Source organism: Gossypium arboreum, chromosome 11 (assembly GCF_025698485.1).
Source record: "Gossypium arboreum isolate Shixiya-1 chromosome 11, ASM2569848v2, whole genome shotgun sequence".
Lineage (NCBI taxonomy): Eukaryota > Viridiplantae > Streptophyta > Magnoliopsida > Malvales > Malvaceae > Gossypium > Gossypium arboreum.
The window spans coordinates 46,742,360-46,764,461 of NC_069080.1; the positions used below are offsets into that span (position 1 = coordinate 46,742,360).

Genomic DNA, 22,102 nt, shown 5'->3' on the forward strand with positions numbered 1-22,102 from the left:
TTTTTTACTTATGCTGATAACCCAGTCATTAATGGAAATTCTAGTCTTTCTTATCTGGTTGGTGTAACAGGCCCAATTTGCTTGGGCCCAAATAAAAACCAAACAAAAAATAAAATAAAATAAAAACCAAAGTAAATTAAGAGTCTGAGTTCAGTTACAAAAATGGCCCAAATGTAAAAATATACCAGGCCCAATATACTACCCAATTTCACAAGCCCAAAAATTAACCTAAGCCCAAACCCAAACCTAAACCTATGTTCATAAAAATAACCAAACCCTAGCCTAAGAGCTGCCGCCGCTCCTCACCACGTTAGCGCTCCTCACACCCGTCTGCCTCTGCCACCACAACATGTGGCCTTCGCCCTGTACCTGCAGATAGGACAAAAAAAAGGGACAGATACAAAGAGAAGAAAAACAATAGCAAAAAACTTTGTATTTATTTTCTTTCCTTCTTTCGGCTATAAAAAGTCACAAGAACCAGTGTATTTTTTTACACACGAAATACAAATATTGAAACAAAAAAAGCAATCGAAACAGAATAGAAAAAAAAATTCTAAAGGTGGTTCTTTTATTTCTTTGCTCTGTTTTTTTATTTTTATTTTCATTTTTTTAAAAAAACAGAATGGCATAAAATAAAAAGAAATCCAAACTTACCCATTTTTTTGCATTTGTACCTCTGTGGAGGCTGAGGTTCATCGTTTCTGATGAAAAATGACCCTTTTTTGGGGGCTTGGGGAGTCGAAAGGCCAAAAATGACCCTTTTTTATTTTACCGGCCACTGTGAACGACGGTGCCGTTGCCCGGCGACCACCACGGTGGTCTGGCGATCGAAGCATGGTCAGCCATGGGGCTGAGGGAGAAAGTGGGAGAGAGTTTTGAGAGAGTTTTGTTGTTTTTTTAGGAGGAAGGTTAAAATGAATTTTGAAGTAAAAAATTTAATTTAAATAGTAGGTGTGAAACGGCGCCATTTCACTTAGGGTTTTTTTAATGCCAAAACAGCGTCATTTTGGCTAAACAGATCCGACCCAACTAGCTCCATCCTTAGGATCTGCGTGTTTTAACAGAAGGGTCTAATTGCATTTTTAGCCCTTCCACTTTTTAATCAGTTTGCGATCCCGTTTTTCTCTTTTTTAAAAATTTACCTCATAATTTCATTTTTACTTCCATTTGGTCCCATGAAGAACGGCGTCGTTTTAGGATGAGGGATAATTCTCCATTTAGTCCTCGCCCCTTTACGCGTGTTTTATTTTGGTCCTATTTCGCTGTTATTATTAAATTCATTACGATTTTTGCCTCTAATGTTATTATGATTTCAATATAGTCCTTTGATTAATGTACTTAATTATTTGTTCATTAATTTTTCTATTATTCTTCATTTTTTTAGTTAACATTATTTTATTTTTATATCTTTTATTTATCTATTTATATATAAATTTTAATATTTCATTTAAAATTTATTTATTCAACCTTTTTATGATTAAAATTCATTTATTTATCTTCCTTTTATTTATATATAATATTTATTATTACTATCATTATTATTATTTTATCTATTTTTTTAAATTAAAACTTGATTAGGCTTTTATAAACTCAAATAAAGAAAAATAGCAATCAATCCAAAAATAAAATAAACAAGAAACATGGAATAGGCCTAAGTTAAATAAGCCCGTATCAGAAAAATTGAGTCTAAAAGATAAGAAAAATCTAGACTAAAAATAATTATAACCGACGATTAGCCCAATCAGAAAATCTTGACGCCTGTGACTTCATTTTTCTGTCATTTTCATTCTTCAAGCATTTTCATTTACGAGGGGAGTTTTAATCACCGAAAAACACTCCATCTGGTCATTTTGAAACATTTTCCCCTCTTTTCGTTCATCTTCTCTTATCTTCAATCTGGTTCTTGCTCACTGTCAATTACTTTCTACTATTCTGTATATCGAAGAACTCCTTCAACCAGGTATATCTCTTCTTTCATCTTTAATGTTTCTGTTGCTAGTATGTGCGCTAAGCCATTTGCTGATCTTGGAGTATGTTCTAATCTGAAAGGCTTGGATCTATATGTTGCCTGATGAATATTGTGAATATATGCCCTGATCTGCGATTTGTCTTGCCTTTTCGCCTTACATTTTTTTTATTACCGATAGCAAATCTCCTTCAATGATGATTTATGACCATTTCATTTTGATTCCTATATGGTTTTCTTTTCTACAAGCGATCGCTCCTGCAGTGAAGGAGGAGGGAACTTCTTGATGAATTTCTGAGCAAGAGAGGAGAACAGCCCCTTCTCTGTTTCTAACTACCATCCCTGAAGCCGATTGGAAGTGTCTCGCATCATATGCTCCATCAAAGTTTATTTTTACTCCCTGTCCCGGTGGGTGTTTCCATTTTCCAACATCTTTTAAGTTTTTTAAATTTCTTGATTCAACCCCATCAAGTTCTTTAATATAGTTTTTGACAAAAACTGCTATTTCCTGACCATTTCTACTGACTTTATCATTGATTCGAGTATTTCTGTCACCCCAGATGGCCCATAACGCACAACCAATTAGTCTGCTTTAAGAGGAAGAGTATTGAGCAAAGGTCGAGGTGAGCCACTGTATGAACTCTAGATTAGTATTCTATAGAAGATTTTGGATTTCTAATGCACTCCATACTGATACTAAAATAGGGCATTCGCGAAAAAGATGATCCATAGTTTTGGCTCTTACACCACAATGGGACAATTTGAGTTGTTGACTAGCTTCCTGTGCTGCATGTTGACTCGTATTGGCATGTAATTCCATGAGAGTCTCCAGATTGTAATTTTTATTTTTGTAGGCAGATTTAGAAGCCATAATTTTTTGTAAAAATCCCTATAGATGGATTGTAAAGCGTAAGTTCTAGGATCCAAAATCTGTAATAGTTTGTAGGCACTCCGCACTGAAAACACTCCCGAAGGCTCACTGCTCTACACCATGAAATCCTCATGAGGCTCTCTCATCAGAGGGATATGGAGGATCCTTCTAGCTTCTTCTTCTAGAAAGGTATTAACAATTAACTCTTTTTTCCATTTTCGTTCATCTCTACTAATCAAAGCGGCAACTTTAAAATCTATCATAATAAAAGGAACTGAGGATAATCTAAAATTAATTGCATCTAGATTCCATGCATCATTGATAGCTGAGATGTTCGAACCCGTACCCACCTTCTAACAAAGGCCTTTTGCCAAAATACCCTTAGTCGCCTATATACCTTTCCATACATAAGAGCTTTTATTCCCCAAACATGAATTTAAGAAGTCATCATTCGGGAAGTATTTCACTTTAAAAACTCTCATAACTAAAGAATTTGGATTGTTTATAAACCTCCAGCCTTGTTTTGCTAAGAGCATGATATTAAATTCAGACATATTCCTAAAGCCCATTCCACCTTCTTCTTTAGGAGGACACATATGTTTCCACTGGCACCAATGAATTCCTTTTTTCTCGTAACCTTTTTGCCACTAGAATTTCACAAAAATGCTTTCAAATTCTCCACATAATGAATTGGTAGAAGGAAGCAATATAGGTAGGTATTGCCTGGAGGGTTGATTTGATGAAGATTTCCTTTCCCTCTTGTTATAGTAGTCTATAACTCCATCCTTTAATTTTCCAAGAAATCATTTCCTTAAGGTTTTGAAAAGACTCCTTTTTCCTTCTACAAACCATATTAGGAAACCCCAAGTACTTTTCCAAATTTGTTGAAACTCTTACTCCTAGCAACTTTGAAATTTCTTCCTTTTATGACTCCCGTTGAATTTGAGCTATAAAATATTGTTAATTTTTCAAAGTTGACACATTGGCATGAACATCTTTCATATTCCTTCAGTATTTCTTTTAGTACTATTGCTCTTCTATTTGTTTCTTTGCCAAACAAAATACAATCATCAGCGAAAAGAAGGTGGGAAATCTCTGGACCTCTTCTGCTAGCCTTTACGCTTTTTAACAGCCCTTCTCTCATTTCCAATCTCATCAACGATGAAAGAAACTCACTGCAAATAAGAAAAAGAAAAGGACTAAGAGGGTCACCTTGTCGAAGCCCCCTAGTCGGTCAAAAAATTCTTCCCCTACTTCCGTTAATGTTTACTGCGTAAGAGGTTGTGGTAACGCTTTTCATAATTAGTGCCACCCACTCACTTGTGAATCCCATCTGTAACATTACATCGTGTAAAAAGCACCATTCAACTCTGTCATAAGCTTTGCTCATATCAAGCTTCACTGTCATATATCCTTTTTTTCCTGTGCGTTCCTATCGGAAAGTTTGTAGGATTTCATAAGCTAGAAGAACATTATCTGAAATTAGTCTTCCGAGGACGAATGCACTTTGTGCATGACCAATACATCTCCCAATGACTTCTTGAAAATGATTTGCTATCGTCTTTGCCACTATTTTGTAAATAACCGTACACAAGCTATAGGTCTATAATTAACTATCGTTTTGGGATTTGAAGTTTTGGGAATAAGCACAATATCCATTTGATTGAAAGATTCAAAATTCTAATCATAATTCAAAATTCCCAAGCAGAAATTTTTGACATCTTTGCCTACAATGTGCTAGTACCTCTGAAAAATAATGTTGGAAAACTAACGTGACCTGGTGCTTTTGTAGACCCCATCCCATTTAAAGCTGTCTTAATTTCTTCTACAGTATAAGGAAACGACAGTATTGTATTTAAATCAGAAGAAATATTATTTTGAATACCCATTAGAAGATGAGATGGATCCCCAACTCCATTTGACGTGAACAGCTTCTGAAAAAATAAAGAGGAAGCCTCACTAATTTCTAATTTATCTATAGTTTCCCTTCCACCATCCAGCTCCAGCCTGGAAATTGTATTCGCTGTTTTCGAGCTAAGGAAAACTTATGAAAAAACGATGAATTTTTGTCCCCTAATTTTAGCCAATTTGCTCTTGCCCTTTGTTCCTAGTAGATTTCATCTTTATCAATTTCTATATTAAGATGGATCTTAGTGTCAATTATTTTTTCCATCGTTTCATCATCCCTTTCTCTGTCCATCAGAAATTCAAGTTCCTTTGTTAATTTTTTCTTAGGAACCTCTCTGTCTTTTCTAATTGTACTTTCCCATTTCTTCAAACTGATTTGTAACCTCTCAAGCTTCTCCATTAATGTGCCTGTATATGATTCCCATGATATCTTGATTTTTTGCTCAAAAGATTCTTCCATGGTCCACCACGCCTCAAATTTGAATTTATGACTTACCGTATGATTGTTATCAAAAATTGTGTTTAGAAGAAGAGTACAATGATCCAACATTGAGTAGGGCAAATGTTGAATGCTCCCCAATGGAAAAAGATTCATCCATTTTTCATTTTCCACTCCCCTATCAAGTCTTTCTCTAATGTTTGTTTCTGGCAAATTCCCCCTTTCCCAAGTGAACTAGGTCCCGGAGTATCCAATGTCCATTAGATGACAATCTTTTAGAACCGCACAAAAAGCCTCCATTCTTTTCTGCTTCGCTGGTAGACCTCTTTTTTTTTTCAAAGGAGTACAAGATTTCATTAGATTCTCCACATACTAGCTAGGGATGGTTTTGTTCTTCTCCCAACTTCCTTAATAAATTCCATGAAATAGTCTTGTTATTTAAATAGGGTGAGCCATAAAACCTAGTAAACCTCCAATCCTCTTGGCCATTTTCCTCTGTTATCATTACATCAATATGGCTTTTTGAAAAAATCCTCAACTGAACCGTGATTTCTCCTTTCCATGCTAAACTTAATCCACCACGAGAACCTTCAACTTCAATGTCAATCCTATTCAAGAACCCAAAATTCCTCCTAACCTTCTCCACGCGCTTCTTGTCAATTTTTGTCTCCATTAAGAGGACCATTTGGGGATTATGCTGCTTTAACAAATGTCGCAGCCTCCGTACTACCCGTGGACTCCCTAAGCCATGAAAATTCCAACATATGTTTTTCATTGAGTCCAGTCAGCATGCCTTCTGGCAGCCGCCGATTCATAAAATTTGGGAACATCATCCTGTTTCAGATTTCCAACACCCTCATCTAAGGGATCTTCAATTCAACCCTTTGCTTCTTCATGTTTTACTCTTTTTGCTCCATCTGCATTTGTGATTCTGGTACTGCTGTTACCACTATCAGATTCTGAATATTTCCTTTTTCCTATAATACTGTCCTCCTTCTTTTGGATTGACATACTTCTCGTTACAATTCTCTTCCAACTAGATTTCTTATCTAGAGTTGAATTTTTTCCCAAGGTGTTGGAGATTTCACTCCACTCACCAATTTCCTGCATGTTAGATCATTCCTCCCGTTTCTTGAACATCTCCATCAAACCCCCCAATTTTAAATCATTTTGAGGCTTCCAGTTCATAGTATTCTCGTCGTTAAGTTTTTTACCATTGCCGGACAGCACCTCCATGACACCTATGTAAGAGTGTTGGGATACCATCTTCTTTGATAAAAGATTAAATTTCAAACTCTTATTTCCAATTTGATTTGATTCAGCTTTTAATGCCAGAGAATATGGTGGATCATCACTAATTCTATTCTTTTCTGCAGGATTCAGTTCATCACAATCATTGAGGCTATGCCCTATTCTTCCACATCCAAAACAAAAAACTAGTAATTTCTCATATTTAAAAGATATCCACGACTTATTCTTATCATCAATTGAAACAAAGATACCTCCAAGTAATGGTTTCTGCACATCCAAATTTATTTTTAAATGACATAAATCCCCAGCAATTTCAGATCTGATTACTCCTCCAAAAGTTACCCCGATGGCATGCAATAAATCTTTTTTGTTGAATTATGGTGAACACGCACCCATCTTAATCCAGAATGCTGAAGAATACAGCTAGATCTGATTTTTCTCGGTCGGTTTAGTTAACCAATCGAATAAAATAAGGCTTTTACGAAACAACTATGGTCTCCCCTCCATTATTGTTTCCAAGTCATCTTCTAAATCAAACACAATTAGAAAGAGATTTTGCCCTACCAGCTGGATCTCAAACTTCCTCTTCGTCTTCCCTATACACTTCATCTGTACTTTAAAACTTTCCGGGTTGTAGGCCTTCTTTGTCCATATTGAACAGATCAAAGTAGGTTTCTCATTCGGTACCACCAATGAACATTTAACAGATAATTGAATGAGTTCATCTGCCAGTAACAAGATCTCATCTTTTTTCTCCCTGACGGTGCCACCACCCTCCTCCATCCCAAGCTGTAGCAGTTACTGCTTTCTCTAGGACTCTTTGTCAAAGCACTCCTAGCTTGAGAGAAAAAACCTGAATTATTTCATTTTTATCTTTTATCTATTATTATTTATTTATATATGTTTTATTACAATTTGTGGTTTTAATTTTATTTATATTCTACTTTGATTATTTTTATCTATTATTATTTATTTATATATTTTTATTACAAATTATGGCTTTAATTTTATTTATATTCTACTTTGATTCTTTATTTTAAATATTTTTGCAAACCATTCTCCTTCTATTCATTTATGTACTTGTTTGTTTGTTTCTTTGTCTTATTTACATTCATTAGTATTTTCCTTTTAGTGTGTTGTTTTGTCATTCTGTTATCATTGTTATTATTTATTTTGCTTATTTCATTCACCTTTGATTGTTAATATTGGTATTAAGTTGTATCATATTATTATTGCCATTACTGAATAATTAATTGTTTATTAGTATATTGATATTGTTGTCATTCATGGGTATAATGTTTTATTCACATACCAATTTTCTTTTTTCAAATATTGCAAATTCGTAAAAAGGGAATTTTTGAAAATAGGCAATGTTTCGTATTTTGGAGAAACGAGAAATCGTACCCTAACTTACAGGGTCTCAATTTTCTCGTTGAACCTAAAATAACGAAATATCTTTTCAAAGTTTAAAACACGTGAATTTTAAATAAAAATAAAAGCAATATTCTGCATTTAGAAGCTCGAGAAGGTCGTGCCCTAACTTACGAGGTTTCGATCTTTCTCATTGGATCTAAATAACTGAATATCCTTTTAAAAATCAAAGTACAATTTTAAAAATAAAATAATTAAAAGGCAAGCTTATTTTCGAGGGTTCAAATGTCGTGTCCTGACTTACGGGGTGTGACATTTTGTTATCTCAAGACGAGAGGCCTTTAATGATTGTTTCAATTTATTCAAGCATTTTTTAAATCAACATTAATAATAAAAAAGGGATCGTATTTTGAATTTTTTTCGAGTTTTCAACTTTCGACATAAAGACATTAATTAATCAATTAGGTACCAATTTTGGTCGTTACGAGGGTGCTAATCCTTCCTCGTACGTAATCGACTCCGAAACTCATTTTCTCGAATTTCGTAGACCAAAATTGTTGTTTTAGTAAATCAAAACATTTTATTAAAATGATCAATCACTAGGTGGCCCGATCACACCTCATAAAAAAAGATTGGTGGCGACTCCCATTTTTCGTTTTCGTTTTCTTAAAATAAAGTCGACCCCTTTTCAAAAAGGAGGTTTCGACAGTTGGCTTGAAGAATATTTTGCCTAAATGGGTTAGAATAGGTTTCTCCTCGTTTGGCGATTAGGCAATGGCGTAGAAATACATAATCTGGTATCGTGGCAATTCAATTCAAGTTTGGCTGCAATGGTACAAAACAAAGAAAATCAAAGAAGGATCAAAATACTAACAGCGAGTCTTTCAATTCCTTGAGCTCTAATTCTAGGGTTTATAGTTGCATGTTTTCCATTTCGGTGGTGGAGGCTGAAGAAAAGTGAAACAAAAGTGAAAGTAAGCTTATCCTTGATTAATGAGGACCTTGAAAGAGAAGCGAGACCAATAAGATTTTCTTACAGAGATCTTATTTTATCTACCAATAATTTTGGTGATAAAAATAAGCTCGGTTAAGGTGGGTTTGGCGTTTTTGCAGAGGGCATTTAGCTGACTTAATGTTGGGGTTTTAACCAAGTGCAAAACAAAAAGAAATAACATAGTAGATGGAATAAATTGCTCGTGCATTCATTCACATTTTTCATTCCAAAAATTTACAATATATAACAGAGGGCGATTACAAGTTGTCAACTAATCTTACCTAATCTTCTAGGAAAAATAAGCGTAAAATTTGTACACAACCTGATTAGGTAAATATGTACCAATCAGGTTCATTTCAATTCTAACTCTGCTTATTCTAACAAGTAATCTTAAGTAAGCAGACTTAGGCAAAATATCAACACATGCAAACTCTTCTTGCATCATATATTGTAGTTTGCCAAATTTCATAACAGCTCGCATATCTAAATGAGCTCACATTTTGTTGTCGAGCTCGTAGTTTCAATTGAGCTCACAAATGTAGAGCTTGCATGCTTGTTTGGGCTCGCAGCTTCGTATATTAAGTTCGCCACTACATGAATGGCCACTTCGCAACACTCCTCCTTGCCCATAATGCTGCGAACTCCAATATCATCTCTCAGCCTCTCGAACCTTATTCTTCCAAGAGGTTTTGTAAGAATATTAGCAAGTTGAACATCTGAATTGCAATGAACCAACTTCACTTCATTGACTGCTCAACTTATCTAACAAAATGATACTTCATCTTGAAATACTTTGTCTTTCCATGGAAGACAAGATTCTTTACAATTGCAACAGTAGATTGATTGTCATAATGTATCTCTGTTGCTTCCACTTGCTTAAAATTTAAATCAAACATTAACTTTCTTAGCCAAAGTGCTTGGCTTACTGCTGTAATGTATTCAGCTTCCGTAGTTGATTGTACAATAGTCTCTTGCTTTTTTGAGCTCTAATTGAATACACTCGAACCTAAAGTGAAGAAGTACACTGAAATGCTCTTCATATCTTCAACAGAACCAACCCAATCATTTTCTGTGAAGCCAATCAACTTTAGCTCATTCTCCTTCATATACTCAATACCATAACTCAGGTTTCCTTTAATATACATGAGAACTCACTTCGCAATTTTAGATTGAACCACATTGCAGCAATGCATAAATATTAAAAGTAGACTAATAACGAACATAATATCTGGGCTTGACATTGTTAAATAAAGTTGACATCCTATAAGAATTTTATAGATGCCTTCATCAACCTTTTCAAAGTTACCTTGGCTTACAAGCTTTTCTCCTTTGGCAATGGGAGTGTTTGTTGATTTGTAGTTTTCCATGCAAAACATGTTCAACATCTTTAATGAAAAACTTTTTTGGCTGATGAAGATTCATTTTTCAGATTGTAACACTTCCAAACCAAGGAAATAGGTCATGCCTTCTGGATCAGACATCTCAAATTCTGCTCGCATCTGCTTCTTAAACTTTATCAACTGCCTTTTACAACCCTCAGTTACCAGCAAGTCATCAACATACTATCAGTGAGGTCTCATTTCCTTATTTTTTTCACATACAAGGTGGGTTCACTGATTAAGCTCACTAGGTGCATATAAATTCTTTCATACTAGGCTCGCAAAGCTGTCTGAGGCCATATAAAGCCTTCTTCAACTTACATACTTTGTGCTTTTCACCATTAGCTACAAAACCTTGTGGTTGTTCAACATATACCTCTTTCTTCTGAATACCATTGAGGAACGCTAATTTTACATCAAGCTGATGTATCTTCCACCCTCTTTGAGCTGCCATTATTAATAGCAGCCTGATGGTGTCCAATCTAGCTACTGGTGCAAAGTTTTTTTGCATAGTCTACCCCATATTGTTGACTATAACCTTTTATGACCAGCCTAGCCTTGAGTCTGTTTACTAAACCATCAACATTTAACTTGGTTATGTAAACCCATTTTACTCCAATAACCTTCTTGTGGACTGGTTTGTCAACCAACTCCCAAGTCTCATTTTTCTTAATCATGGATAGCTCAGTTTCCATAACCTCTTTCCAGCCATTTTCTTTTATTGCCTCTTCATAGCTCTCAGTTTCCAGCACAACAACATCACATCTTTCATAAATCCCATATATAGTTCTGGTGCCTCAGACTGGAAAATCAACGACACTATTACCATATTGGTGTTGAACTTCATCAGTTTGCACATTCAACTCAATTTGACTTTGTTCAACCATTTCTACTTCTGTAGCTTCCCAATTTCATAAGGCTTCCTCAATAAACTTGACATCTCTGCTTTCAAACACTTTACTAGTGAAGGGATAAAAAATCTTATACCCTTTATTGTAACTATTGTAGCCAACAAAGATACCCAGTTGTGCTATTCTTTCCAACTTATTCCTCTTAATAGTAGGAATGAGTGCATAGTACAAACAACCAAAAATCTTCAGCTGTGACATTGATGGCTTAAATCTAAACCATCCTTCAAAATGTGTCATATCCTTCACAACTTTGGTTGGTAATCTGTTGAGCAGATATACAGATGTGTTCGCAGCTTCAACCCATAGCTTGTTTGGTAGCTTCTTCTCAAACAACAGACATCTTCACATGTCCATCACTGTTATATTCTTTCTTTTACATACACCATTTTGTTGTGACGTGTATGTGTTTGTTAACTAATGCTCGATCCTAGCATCTTTACAAAACTTTTGAAACTTTTCAGAATTGTGCTCAGTCCCATTATCATACCTGAATATTCTTAGCTCAGAACAAGCTTGATTTTCAACAACAACTTTGAACTTCCAGAAGATCTCAGCAACTTTATATTTAGCCTTCAAAAAAAAATACCCAACAGTATCTAGTGTCATCTGAAGTATCTGCTATTACTGAGTGAAGTAGTCTTCATTGGCCCATATACATCATTGTGAACTAAATGTAGCTTCTCAGTAGCTCGCCAAGCCTTGTTCGCAGGAAATGGGAGCCTTGCTTACTTCCCATACTAACCGACTTCGTAAACTTTATTATGCTCATAAAATCCAGACATGTTCTCAACCAAATCATGCTTGTACAACATATCCATTGACCTATGGTTGACGTGCCCCAATCTCTTATGCCATAATTCAGAATCATCAGTAGAACTAGAGTACACCTTTAAGGCAACTAAGTTCCAATTTAGAACAAAGCTTCTATCATTCATCTTAATTAACGTCAGATAAAATACACTTTCTACTTTCAAAAATGACAGAATAGTTCTTTTCAACAAGCTAACCAACATTGAGTAAATTTTGATCAATATTTCGTACAAACAAAACTTTAGTAAGGACTTTTGTACCTATAGGAGTGCTAACCTGAACATCTCTCTTTCCTTTTGCTTCAATGATCACATCATTTCCAACTCTGATTCTCGATCCGTAGGACTTGTCAATTCTCTTGAACATACTTTCGTTTGAAACCATATGCTTTGTATAGCCACTATCAATCAACAAGTTTTTCTTCTTTTCATTATTGACTATGAAACATAAAGTAGTGAATGTGAGCTCCTCCGAAGCTTGATTTTCATCAGCATCTTCAGCTTGATTGGTGTGCTATTGTTGCTGTTGTTTTATGTTTTTTACAAACTTTTCAACATGACCAAATTGTTTGCAGTTTTTACATTGTACACCAGGTCTGAACCAACAAATCTTTTCTGAATGACCTGCCTTTTTATAATGATTGCATGGTGGATACTTTTTCTTCTCACCATCTCTTTTTGGTCTATCTTTTCTTTCATTCCATTTCTTCTTGCCTTTATTGTTAGAAGAACATGGATTCTCCTTATTTCTTGCTTGGAACGCACATTCACTGTGCCCTTTTCTCTACTTGCTTTTCTTTGTTCCTATGCATACAGAGCATTTATAAGCTCTAACAGAGAGATTGTTATTAAGTCTCTTGAGTCTTCCAAGGATGAAATCTTGGACTCATACTTCTTAGGAAAGTTTGTGATGAGTTTTTTGACAATCCTCCTATAACAGCCCATTTTCGGTGAGATCGGAATAGTGGTTTTGGGACCACAAATCCAAGCCAAAAATAAAAATCTCTTTTATTTTTATTTTATGATTGGCATCATGATAGGAAGGTCATATGAAAATTTTGATACGAAAATTTTACCGATTTTGTGTATAATTAGGGAAAGGACTAAATTGCATAAAATGGAAAGGTTGGGTTCTAGTAGATATAGGTATCAAATAGCTATGGAATTCAAAACTTAATATCCTTATATGGTAATTAGACCATTGAGGAGTAGTTAGTAGACATTTTAATGACTCATCCATGGAAAAATTAGAAAAGGGAAGGGACTAAATTGGAAATCAATAAAATTAATATATGATAATTAATTAAAAAGAAAAAATTCATCTATTTTCATATCATCTTCCCCAATTTTTCTATGGAAACCTTAGGAGAGAGGAAGAAAACTTTTCAAGCTTAAAAAGGTATGAAATCAAGTCACGTTTTTAATAATTTCTATATTTTTGGAATTGAGATAGTCTAATCTTTCTATTTAGGGGATTTATTTGAAAAGTTATCAATGTATGAAATTTGGGTCATGGATGAATATGCTAAAAATTAGAAATTTATGGTAGAAAATGAAAAGTTTTTCATATATAAACAACTTTTACAAAGCAATTTTTGATGAAAACTTGATTTAGGGAGTAAAATGAAAAAGTGGTAAAACCCGTGGAAAATTTTGAAATTTTTGAAATGTATGTGCTGTAAATGTAGTATATAAATTTTGACTAGGCTTGGAAGAGGGTTAAATTTCATGAATTTCATTTTCCGAGCCTAGGGACGAAATTAGAATTTTTGAAAAAGATAGGGACAAAATGATAATTTTGCCTAGGATGTAATAGGATGCAAATGTATATGAAATGTGATAGATTAATAGTTAAATTTACCCATATAGATCCGGAAAGACCAACTACGAACTAGATCGAGGAAAGCAAAAGGTTTCGGACTAGTTGAAATTCAAATATGAACCATTTTCAAGTTAAGTTCGTGTAACTTAAATATGTATGTTAATATGCTTGAATTGAATTGTGTGATTGTGTTGATATGTATGAGATGATATACATAATGAAATAGTCATAAGTTATGAAATATGGACAAATTGTCATGTTCCAGTTGAATGTAGAATTTCGATGGATTAAGGTGATTTCTTGAATAAGAATAATACTGTATATGTTGCAGATAGAATTTAGCCCAGACGGGTAATTCTAATGTAAGCCCTCTTGAGCCTTTGTTATAGACTGGATTTAGCCTGAACGGGTAATCCAACTTAAGCTTTTTAGAGCATATACTACGAATAGGATTTAGCCTGGACTGGTAATCCTGTTATAAAATGTATGGCTCAAGAGTGTGCCTTTTTATTATGTACCCTAATGAGTACCCTTGCACATGAGTTGATGGATAGTTGATACGTATACTTTGTGTATACTACCCAAACATCCATCGAAATTTCAATAGTTCAACGGAAAAGACTCTTATAATGTGGAAAGGTGAAATTTCATAGAAGCTTGTAATGTAATGAGTTCATCTATGTTTACTTGATATTTATATGAGGTTATGTGATTAACTTGTTTAATTAAGTGTTTGTGTTTAGGTAAACTCACCCAAATTTTATGGAAAGTTTGACTATGTATACTTGTATTGATAATATGATTGGTAAGTTTATTTTTTGTTATACGAACTTACTAAGCATAAAATGCTTACTCCGTTTAATTTTCCCTGTTTTATAGCGCTCGGGAGCTCGCGAAGGTTGGAAGTCGGTCAAAGCAATCGTCACACTATCCACTATCTCATTTTGGTGTAAATAGAAATCTCATTTTGGTATAATGGCATGTATAAGCTTATTTGGCCAATAATGGCTTGTAATTGTTGTTTTGTAATCTAGCCATTGGAGTGGCTAATGATGATCTAATTTGGTTATCTTAAAAGTTATGTTTTGGTAATTACGCAAGTGCTTATTGTGCGTCAGTTTGATGGAATTATATTAAGCATTTAGGTTTATGATAAGTGTAACACCCCTAACCCGTATCTGTCGTCGAAATAGGGTTACGAGGTATTAATGAATAACACACCTTATTCACATACATTTATACATTCATACTCAAAATCAATTCAAAACATTCACAATGTCCCTTGTAAGGCTCTACGAGACCTTAAAACATGCTTGGAAGTGGTTCAGGACTAAACTGATAACATTTGCAAACTTTGGGAAACTTAGAAAATTTTCAAACATTTAAAGGTCACATTCCTGTGTGAACAGGCCATGTGCCTCACACGGCTACCAGACATGCCCGTGTCACAGGCCATGTGAAAAATAGGGCATACATACTGACTTGCATCACACGATCGGAGACAAGCCCGTGTGCCATGGCCGTGGGAAAATTAGGGAGGTTACTGATTTGGCCATACGGCTGGCCATATGCCCATGTGCCAGCCCGTGTGCCACACACGACCAGTAGACATGCCCGTGTGTCTAGGCCGTGCCAAACCTGTAGGGTATACTGACTCAATTAGAAAGGGTACCCCAGTGGACACACGGCCATGCAGCATGACCGTGTGTCACACATGGCTGAGACACACACCCTTGTCTCTACTCGTGTGGACAAAAATAAGCCATTTGTAAAGCCAATTTGCCACTCTTTTCTCATGCACACAAAGTAACCAATTTGGTACCATTTCAACACATATATAGGCAGCTAAAACATGCCAATTCATACACATATCATGTCATCTATACTCAATTTAAAGACATTTATTTGCATATGAACTTACCTCGTCGTTGGAATAGAAGGGCTGGATCTATTATTTAATAACTTTCGACTTCCCCCGATCTAAATTCGATTTCTTTCATTCTTGATCTATATACATTCAAAATTAACTCTTTTATTCATTAACACATTCAATTTAGTCCACAAACACATATTTGGGCATTTTTACACTTTAGCCCCTAAAGTTCCATATTTATTCAATTCAGTCCCTATTTCTCACATACATCAAATTCACAAAATTCAATTTAATCCATGCTTATCCAAATTACCAAAATACCCCTAGAAGCCCATATTTCCCATACACATTTTCATCTTTTCACAATTTAATCCCTAATTTGTATTTTTACCAAAAATCACTTTATAAAACATGATAATCTATCAACAAATACTCATTTTCCATCATCAAACATTCAAGAGCTCAAGCATTCATCAATGGCACTCTACAAAATCATCATCAAATTTGAAAATTAAAGCACGGGTTAGCTAGAACATGAAGCAACAATCACAAAAACATAGAAATCATCAAAAATTGAGTTCAAAACACTTACCAAATTGGATTTACAATTGTCAAACCTTAAAACTCCATTTAAGCATTTTTCTTCTTCAATATTCAGTCACCATTAAGAAAGATGGACAAGATTTCATATTTTGTTGTATTTTAATTAACTTATTTATAAAATTACTTATTTACCCTTAATGAATAAACATTAAAAACATATAATGGTTGTCCATAATAGTCCACAGTCATTTAAAATGGTCTAATATCATCATAAGGACCTTTTATTTAATAATCCATAGCAATTTGACACCTTTATCATATAGAATGCAACTTTTACATTTTACGTGATTAAGTCCTTTTTCTCAAATTAAGCTATTAAACAATAAAATTAGCTCACGAAATTTTCACACATGTAAAATCACATGCTATAAACACAAAAAATAATATTAAAATAATTTTATGACCTCATATTTGTGGTTCTGAAACCACTATTTCGATTTAGCTAAAATTAGGCTGTTACAATAAGAGTAAGTTTATACCCATGAATACATGAAATGATTCAACGGGGTTGATTGCTTAATGTATGTGATTATAAAGTTTGGATTGGTGGATATATGTTAGTGAGTTTTGGTGCAGGAAAATGGAAAGTTTTGGGTGACAAATGAGGCTAGGAAATGACTTTATTTTGTCCACACGGGTAGACACACAGGCGTGTATCTTGGCCATGTGTGACACACGGCTCATCCCATAGGCATGTGGCCAGCCGTGTGCCCCCTACATCTTAAAAATGAGAAACAAAATGTTCAAAATTGGGCACACGGGTAAAGACATGGGCGTGTGTCTCAACCGTTTGGTTAACACAGCCTTGAACACAAGCGTGTTACACGGTTGTGTAAAAACTGCACCTAAATTTCAAAAATAAAATTCACCACATGGCCTAGCATATGGGCGTGTGACTTGGCCATGTGACTTCAATTTTCTCGTATCTTATAAGTCAAAGAGTTACACGGGTTAGGGACACGGGTGTGTGTAGTCACACGGCCAGACCACACGGCGTGTCCCTATACCACACAGGCGTGTGGGTACTGTTCATAAGCAAAATCTTGAAATTTTGAGAAAAATTTTATGAGATCCTGATTGAGTCCCGATTTATTTCCACCATCAATTTTGGGCCTTGAAGGTCCATTTAAGGAACGTTATGATTGATATCAAAAAATGTTTAGTAACTAGTATAAATTATCTGTGAATGTTCTATAAACTCCGGTAATACTCCGTAACCGGGTTAAGGATGTTACACCTCCTATCACTAAACTGATCACCAAGTAGCCTTATGTTATTGACAATGGACATAATCCTTTCTACATACTGCTTAATCGTTTTAGTCTCTTTATCTTCAGGTTCTTAAAGTCTCTCCTCAAGTTCAAGAGTTGTTGTTCTCTTATCTTTTTGGTCCCTTGGAAATCCTCTTTCAGTTTGTCCCAGTCTTGTTTCGATGTCTCACAAGCCATAATCATTGTAAAGATAACATTTGGCATGCCATTTTAAAGGCATGACAAATCCTTGTATTTCTTACCAGACTCATCACTATGCTGTCTGGTTTGAGCTATCGTTGGATTATCTTGCAAAGGTGCTGGCTCTCTATCTGTCTCAACCACTTCCTATAAATCATATGCTTGAAGATATATCTTCATATTTACTACCCAGATGTGGTAGTTTTCACCAGTAAAAATAGGAGGTGAAGGTGGTGTAAAGCTTCTAGATGACATTTTGACACTAACAAAAGGCCCTTAAATATTTAAGCTATGATACCAAATGTTAGATTTTTTTAACTAAGTGTAGAACACAAAGAAATAACACAGTAAATAGAATAAATTGCTTGTGTATTCATTCGACTTTTTTATTCCAAAAATTTACAATATATAACAGAAAGTGATTGCAAGTTGTTAACTAATCTTACCTAATCTTCTAGGAAAAGTAAGCATAAAAATTGCACAAAACCTGATTAGGTAAATCTACACCAATTAGGATAATTTCAATACTAACTCTACTTTTTCTAACAAGTAATCTTAAGTAAGCAGACTTACGCAAAATATCAACATATGTGAACTCTTCTTGCATCATATCTTGTAGTTCGCCAAATTCCATGACAGCTCACATCTCTAAATGAGCTCACATTTTGTCTCGAGTTCATAGTTTCAATTGAGCTCACAGGCTTGTTTGAGCTCGCATCTTCTAATGAGCTCCTAGCTTCGCATGTTGAGTTCGCAACACTTAGATATTGACGTAGTTGTGAAGAAAATTCTACAGGGCTCTAAACAAGGGCAGAAGGAATACATAATTGAAGTGAAGGTCATTAGCTAATTGAGACACCGTAATCTAGTGCAACTCCTAGGCTGGAGCCATGACCGAGGTTAGTTCATGCTTGTCTATAAGTTCATGCAAAATGGTAGCCTAAATAGTCACTTGTTTAGCAAAAACTGCGTCTTCACTTGGGATATGAGGTACAAGATTTGCCTTGGTTTAGCAAACACATTGGATTATCTTCACAATGATTGGGAGCAATGTGTGGTGCACCGGGACATCAAAACTGCTAAGGTAATGTTGGATTCCAAAATTAATGTGAAGTTAGGTGATTTCAGGTTAGCCAAACTCATGGCCCATGATCTAGGACCACCCACAACCCATTTAGCTTGAACATTAGGTTACTGGCTCCAGAGTATATAAAGACAGGGAGACCTAGCTGCAAGTTAGATGTTTTTAGATTTGGGGTTTTTAGCTTAGAGATTGTGATAGGCAGAAGGTACAGAGATCCTGGAGATGATGACATTGGACCGATAAACTAGGTTTGGCATATCTATGATCAAGACAACCTTCTTTCAGCTGTTGACAAAAAAATGAAAATGGTATTTGATGAGAAACAAGTGAAATATATGATATTTGTCGGAATTTGGTGTACTCACTCAGATCACAACTTACGGCCCTCAATAAAGTTGGCAGTTCAAGTCCTTAATTTTGAGGCAGGAATGCCAGATCTTTCAGCAAAGATGCTTTTGCTAACGCACAATACATCTTCACCATCAAATATATCTAGCTTACCTTCGATAACTAATTCATTGTATGAAGTTGGTCGCTAAATTTGAACAATTATATATGTAGGAGAAAGGATTATGTGAAATCGGGATACCATGCCATTTGAATCCCTTTCAAATAAAAGCATGCTACTTCAGTATTTTCATCCTAAATTTTAGCAAATCATATTGGATTTGATTTTTTTTTTCAGGATGAAAAAACTGAAATTTAGGATAAAAATATTGAATTGACATGCTCTTATTGAAAAGGGATACAAATGATATGGTATTCCAATTTTATACAATCCTTTCTTTATATGCAGAGATGATACTCATTTAATTTGTGTATATATTTAGTTCAAATCAAGCTTTAACCATAAGTTTAATGCATGATATTTGAACTCTTTAATTTTTTCTTGGAGTACTTCCCAATATAAATGGATTTTTTAAACTAAAAAGGCCATAAATAACAGACCAAACAACAAATAAGCCACAAATGCATACATCTATAAAAAAAAATCCAGAAGAGTATCACAAAACGTTAAACAAACATCCTCGTTTAGGGATGTAAGGGCAAAATATATATTCTCAATTCCATCATCGCTCCATAATTGGCACATTTTGCCACACTATTCAACCTGCTCTATTATGGATATATAATCTTGAAAATCACTATCATCTCTATGGATGTTAAATGCATCTATCTTCATCCATCCCGCTCTATTCAATTTAATTTTTATTTATTTTAATTTTAAACATAATTCTTTTAAAAAATTAATATTAATATCTATGTCAAATCTTACATCACCTGCCCATTTCGTACTTCATTATGTCTTAGAATTTTATAATAAATATTCAAAGATGATTTTTACAATATAACAATATGCATGATTGAAATGGTTAATTGACTCCAAGAATCAATTGTCATTAGAATGTTGCTACAATATATTTAATTATAAAATATCTTTCATAGTTGTCTAAATATAAAACATAAATTACCATATACAAACTCAAACACATATTTAAATTAAATAAGAAAATGAATTCTCCATGCATATGTCTAAAGGATGGACATAAACATATTCAAAACAGTTAACATAAATATTTTTTATACAATATTGAAAATACAAAAAGAATTATACGGTTTAAATCCGTACTAAATAAATATTTGATAAAATTTTAATCAACGCTATATACGACTTAAAATAACGTAAACATATTTGATAAATGTTATCTTTAAAGTATAAAAATGAAAAAGCGACGTCAAATACTTTTCTCGTATATAAATATAATTTTGCTAAAAATAAAGTTAATAATAATTATAAAGTAATAATGTCATAAATAAAATAAAAACAATATAATTATTACTTACTAAATCAAGAGGAATGAAACATCCCATAACAAGGTGCCGAAAGGTTTTTTGACACTATATCAGGAGACGCGATTATATGACAAATTAAGCTAAATTATTAAATAAAATTATAATATAACAATGGTTCAATTTTTGGTTAAATTAAGTCAAATTGTTAAATTTAAAATTTTAAAATAATGGTTCAATTACAATATTGGTCTTTTTATTTTTTAGAATATAATAATAGTCAAATTTTAATTTTAGTGTTTATATTATGCTTAAATTTGAGATTTATCTTTCTTTTTTTTTACGTTATAAGATAATTGTTCAATTTCAATTATGATCCATTAACTTTTGTTTAACTTATATAACAATGGTCAAATTTCAATTTTGGTTTGTATGTTACACTCACATTTGAGATCTTATCTCTACATTTAATTTTTAACATAATTTGGTATCTCAACTGTTATAATATCATTAGTTAGTATAAATACTTTACTTTGATTAAAATGTTCATCTAAATTTTAAGAATTTTTAACGCCATTCAAATTCTCCCTCAAATCCAAGTCCGTTAAAATGTCATATTTTTGTTACATGACTATAAAATAATAATTATTTTTAATTTAAAAAGTCACACTAGCAAATTTAATAGAAAAATTTTAACGAAGTTAACCACTTGACATAAAATTTTAAAATCGAAATGTAAAAGGATTAAATTATTGAAAATAGAAGTATGAAAACTAAATTCTAAATATATGAAAAGTATGTAAACTTAGAGTATACTGTGACCTTTAAATTTTGGGTAAAGTACAAAAATAATTACTGAACTATTGACTTTGTTCTATTTTTGTCACTCAATTATTAATTTTTTTAATTTAATCTCTAAATTTTTCAAATTAAATATTTTAGTTACCCTTTGTTAATTGCCATTAAATTTTTTTAAAAAGCTTACGTGAAATTTTTGGAAATTCACGTAATTTTCCAATTTTCCATGTGGGTAAGGTTTTTTGTATTTTTATTAATAATTTTAAATTAAAATTTAATTATAATTATTACAATTTTTAGTATATTTTAGATTTAGAGTTCTATTAAAGTAATACTGCTATTTAAAATTAGCATAACTTTTTAACTAATAATCTAAATCTAAATATAATTATTTTTAAAATTAATTTAATAATATGATGCAAAATAAGAGTATTCTTGTCAGTTCAATTTTTTTAAAATTCATGTTTATATATATATATATATATATGATAGTTGATAGAAGAAAAAAGCATTCTCGTCGATTAAAAAGTTTCTTTAAACTCTTGCTCTTATATATAATATAAGAAAAAATATTTTGGTATAATGCTAATAAAGTTTTTAGACTCCATAAGAAAAATTAGAAAGATATATTAAAATATTAAAAATTGATATTTAAAAAAAGAATCATGTCAATTTTTAAGATTACTTGTAGAAAAAAAATATATTGTCAGTGTACCAAATACTCACCACTAATATAAATTAGTTTTATTGCCTAATAATGTATATGTTTGGTTGTATGTAT

The 22,102-nt window shown here is 33.3% G+C and overlaps 1 pseudogene; it reads left to right on the forward strand.

The window, feature by feature from the left end:
• LOC108471925 (L-type lectin-domain containing receptor kinase IX.1-like) overlaps window positions 1-19,271 on the forward strand; it is a 28,688-nt pseudogene extending 9,417 nt beyond the window's left edge.
• The last annotated feature ends 2,831 nt before the right edge of the window (window positions 19,272-22,102 follow it).